We start from the raw sequence: 5,846 nt of genomic DNA, 5'->3' as shown, positions 1-5,846 counted from the left end.
AAACATTCAGTACTGAGCATAATAAGAGGAAAAAATACAAAATATTTTATATATTATCTCCTTTAGGATTTTTCTACTAATTTTATTTTTACACACCACTTGCTTTGTATAACATCTTTAAAAGAAACATTTCGTATTTTAAAAAAATATCTCTTTTTAAATAAGCACTAAAAAATTTATCGCCCTTTAAATCAGACCATAATATTAAAGTATAACGTTGAAATAGCAATAAAACAGATCCGTTTTTCAACAAACTTTTTCTACAAAGGAAACTTAATGTACCTAGAGGAGGTAGACCTAGACAAATAACCAGCTATGTCTACAAATAGCAATTGAAATTAACAAGGAACTAGGGGATGTTGATATTTGTGTACATACGATTCCTTGTTGTCTGAGGGAAAACAACATGAGTACTCCAAAACCTGCGAAGAAATTTCTACATAATTATGTGTCTAGAGAATAAGGGGTTCTATCCAATATAAATAGTAGGTACAATTAAATATTCTGTACTGGAAGTGTAATGCTCTTTTACTACTGAAGTGAATCATCTAACAAAAATTGATGTAAATTGGTTAGATATGCCCATCGTCAGTAACGCAATACTAAACACGTCAATGGTTTTATCATTATACAAATATGAATTGTAAAAGTTATAAAGCAACGGTTCTAAGAGTGTTTCGAAATAGCCAGAGTCCAGATCTTAACCCCTTTGACTTAACTTTGGTAGTTGATGAAAACGAAAACTTCATCAATCCGTATAGAAAAATTTAAAAAGACTGAAGAATGTGTAGTGCAATTGTTCCAGCATGGAATTCGGTTCTAAAACAATATATCCGTAACTGTATTAGCTCAATGAGAAATATATGCCTAAAACATGTAATAGAAAACAAGAGATGTGTCACAAAATATTAATTTAATTAAATAAAAATATAAAAATGAATTTTTTTCTTCAGTTTTGTTCATCTCTTTTATATTATATTTTTTAAAATTTATATTAACTGATGAAAAGAAAGTTATTTAATTAATAACAAACAATTACGGAATAAAAAATGTTTTTTATAATTTTGCTGAAAAGCTGTGTCTGAAAAGTTTATTACAAAAAATATGTTAACAGTTTTTTTAATGGAAATTTATAAAATATGTGACAGGAAAGTTGAAAAAAAAATACATGAAGACGCAGCAGCAAAATGAACAATTCCGGTTGATTATTATTTGCGAGGGTTGGCGAAGTAAAATAGAGCATCATCATCATCAATTTGTAGGCAAGGGCTGCCAGTCCGAAAATAAACGTAGTTGATTTGGATGCGAGTGCGTATCGGATGGCGGAGCCGGCAAAGGTATGAGATAGATCATTTACGCTCCGATGTAAAGGAATTTGCAGTGATTCGATTTATTTCGCGCGTCGCTCCCTCCTCTTACCGGATTTTTCTCGTTTTCAGTCACCCATCCGCTTGGCGCACCCTGAAATCCACTCAGAAAATTCCTGGCGGATGTAAACTGTTGATATAAAAACAATTCAATGAAAATGCAGACGATTTAACTTATGTTAATAAAAGGCAGACAAGAAACGTTAGAAAGTAAATTTAATGCAACGCATTAAAAACCTTCTGCATAAAGTCTGCCTGAAAAGTCTTAATTCATCACATATTGATATCACAAGGAATGAAACTTTGCCAAAAAGACGGACTAATTCTAACACATTAATACTATTTTTTATCACTCCATTTTTGATAAACACATAACGATAATATTTTTGAACAACATAAACCTCAAACTAAAAAAGGTACTCTTTAACATCGATAAAATGAACCGAAGCCGAACGAAAAAAAAAAAAGTTTTTGTACAACGATTTTTATTGAATTATTTTGTATATTGTCCCAACGTTAGTCCTCATTTCGTCACAATGAATGTTCTGAATTCTGGAAATTGACCACATATTCTGGGATATCCCATATATCGTTATAAAATAATAACAATTAATAACTAAATAATGGTAATAATCATAGAATATCTCAACAAGCAAACTAATAACATCTTCTCTAAAATCATGAAAGGTACTACTAATACTAAACATCCCCTACTTGTAATACAGCTTTAACTATTGCCCATGTATTGGTTGATTGTACAAATCATAGGAGTTTCAGAGATTCAAATAGCATCAAAGGAAATTTTATGAAACATTGAAAACTTGACCCATATAGAGACCTTCCTCAAAAGAATAAAACTACATAAAGTTAATTTCAATTTTACAAACATTAAATTTTCAAAAAAATTTCATGTAATATATTACAAAATCACAGAGTGCCAATATATTTACCCCAAATTTCCAGCAGTGTTTTAAATTTTCTCCGGCCCCGGAATTCTTCCCAGGCTTGACAACTTCCGTATAAAGTGATGGAAATATATGTGATGGCGAGGGGGGTGGGCGTGAGTGTGTGTCTCTTTTATAACCACGCACCCCTACATACATATAACACTGTGTGCGCCATTGCGGCATAAATTTTTCACCTCTCCAATTTCTGTTAAATTTATCGTGATGAACACAACGAACGAACCAGTGACACGGATTCACGTATTCACGTGAACTGGGTCAATTGCAAATATTTATGTTTTTTTAATTGACACAAGTAAATCATTGAATTTTTCAAACCCTACAAATAATACAAATGACTAGTACGAATTCTGAAAGGTTGGCAAACGTGTATATTCATCCGATACAATGACCTTTCGTCGCAAACTTTTTGCTCAAAGAATTTTGGGTGCACACTTAAGTATTAGGTGAATAGGGCCTGCCCCGTGGTCCGTGAACAGGACCGGGTTTGTTTGTACCGTTGCCGCTACAACACGAAGGGCGATTTCCTGTGGGAAATCAAGACCAGTGTCGGCGAGATTTCTTGGACGCACTCCGGGGACGGGGCTGAACTTTCAGGACTCGATAGTCGTCATAGCTACATGTCGGCGAACTATCAATTATAATATAATAATAAACAAATAAATAAATATGATATTTGATATTCAAATATGTATTTTAAAAATTACAATTTTAATTGATTCTAAAATTTAAAATAATTTAAATTTTGTTTATTCTTTTTTCAGTTTTGTTCTTTATCAAACGGTATTTTTTATCAAATAAGCATATTTTTATTTTTATAATAGAATATAAAATATATTCCTCGGCTCCTAAAATTTCGGTAAGCCTGTAAGAAAATCAGAACAATAAAGTGCGTGCCGGATTTTCGTCCCTATAGAGCTACGCACGATTTATGTTGCACCCCCGTCGCTATTTTACCTTGTTTAACATAGAGATTACATACATGGTCTTTTAGTGTTTTTACACCTCAAACAAAATCCTTTTAGATATTTGCATGTAACATTTCAATAGAATTCGTGCCAGAACAAATTTAAAGTTTCTTTAAGATCCAAATTGATATTTCTAAACGTTTCGCATTCTAGTCCAGGATATTTCTGCTATCGATAATTTAAAATCAGGAACATTTTTACAGCTGCATGTGCCCAACCTGAAGGGGCCTAGGAGCTTTGCGAAATAGTTTAACCTACTTCTAAAATGCATTTGAAATTGGAATTGAATAGTTGTAATATTGGAATTACACCTGAATGCACATCTACTATTTACCTATAGAATTGCCTAGCAAAAGCAAATTGTTTACATTCCTGTCGATAACAAATAAGCTTACAAGTTTATATGCTTTATTATAGGAAGTAAGCACAGGATTTTGGAATAATTATAAGTCGGTTAATGGCACACATCAATGCATTTGTACTGAAATTAATCGGTTTCGAACTGTTTGGAACTGGTTTAGTAAACTACAGTAAATAATTTTATTATACATATATATAAAATTTTCCAAACTACATACACACACATATTTAGCTTTGAATAAATATTCTGAACAAATGAGTAGGGAAATGAAACCTTTTAATTTTAAGAATACATGTTAATTTGTATAATTGGAGAGGTTTTACCATCTTGTAATATTCAAAATGACGTAGAATGATATATTTATGGCGATTCAACCCAGTTTAATCGTATTAAAGCAAACATAATATACTGCACAAGTGAAGTGAAGAAGCAGCAACGCTATTTGCTTTCCTCTGGCAAGGAAAGTGGTGCTTAAAAATATTTATTTCCCGTTTCAGCTTTGTATACTGCGGGAGTGCTGGTGAAAAGAGGCTGCTTGTAACAATTTAATTAAGTATACTTGTACATCATGCAATGGGAGTTGGAATCCTTTAATTCTGGCAGTAAACAGCAAACAACGACGACTTTCTTGTAATTTATGTGTCAATTTCGTGCAGCCTCAGGACAAATATTGAGGCCCGGGAAATGATAAGGGGGTCGTTGCTTTAAACGGGGGACAATTTTGAAGTTTCTATTAGGCTTATGTTTTCGTACAACTTAACACTTATTATATTTTTAGTTATCCTCTACAATTTTGTGTTTAGAAGTACATTTTTTTCTTTTCAAATCGCTGAAGTAATTCTGTAACATTGTAACACAAAAACTTTTTCATTGGTCTCAAACAGCGACTCAATATCCTCGGGCACTAATTCTTCGTTCGTCCTCGGCGGAATGGGTGCGTCGCCTTTTCCCGCTTCATTGTGCATAGTTGTAAAGTTTCCGACCGTTCGGCGTACTTTGCGGAATTGATATTTATTAGTCAGTTGGCATTGTTGGAATTTTATGGGCGAAAACCCCTTAGAGTGGCGGCGGAACGAGGTAAGTGGAAAAAGTGCAGCGTAAAAGATGTTCCAGGAGTGAGAATCATAAACATAGGGTCCGGAGTCGAACATTACTCCGATACTTCACAACTTTTCCGACCGGTTTAATACGACTTTAAACCAAAACCGTATTAACGTACCTTGATACAAAGGACTATAAAAAAGAGATTTTAGAGTTTTTACCACACAATGTTAAAAGTAAATTTAATTATAATGGACGTAAAACTAAAGCAACTCGAGTTGTTTTAATTGATTAAATTTTATCAGGTCTTTGTTTTAACATTAATATTTAAATGAACAATAAAACATTTAAATGGCCAACAATAAAATGTAAATGGAACAAAACAAATTTATATGAGGGGAATGACATAATTTAAATGTTATATATTTTATTATGGTGACATAAAATATAATACTGATATATTACATTAACATAACATTTAAGTTACATGCATGATAAAATTATCTACCGATGCTATTAAAAATTCCCCTAAGAGGCCTTCTAAATTTCAAAAATTGTTTTTGTTTTTATTTCCTTTACCTTTGGCCCTATCATGTTTTAATTTGATATACATATATTACCGAGAGTAAATTTCTACAAATGAATGTTATAAACATTTTTCCTAATAATACAGAAGCATAGATTCTTGAGGGTTGTCCTCCTCTAAATATTTTTTAAAACAAATGGGCTTTTCATATTCTAAAGCACTCTAGAATTATATTGATTATTACAGCCGTTTTTGAAATATTTCAGTTTTCATGATTGAATGATATTTGTGTTAATGCATAAATATACTTTTTTTAAAGTGAAAATGCAATGCGGTCCAATCCTTGCTCTTCGCTCTATTATTATTACTCTATATTATTGACTGGAAGAGTATTTCATTCGACCTACACTGTAAAATTGAATGGATTAAGGTCTGGAGAACCTGGAGGCTAATTTATAGGGCCGTCCTTCCTACGACCAAAAAATTGATTTGGAATATTTTTGGAGAGCTAACTGAAATGGGAGGAAGCACCGTCATTAATATCACAGATCACGTTTTCGTTAGACTATACATGTTCGTTGTACATATTAATTATACAATTTTTGGTGAAAGTTGCCT

The sequence above is a fragment of the Aethina tumida genome, chromosome 3 (assembly GCF_024364675.1).
Source record: "Aethina tumida isolate Nest 87 chromosome 3, icAetTumi1.1, whole genome shotgun sequence".
NCBI classification, from domain to species: Eukaryota; Metazoa; Arthropoda; class Insecta; order Coleoptera; family Nitidulidae; genus Aethina; species Aethina tumida.
This window is presented reverse-complemented; position numbering follows the sequence as displayed.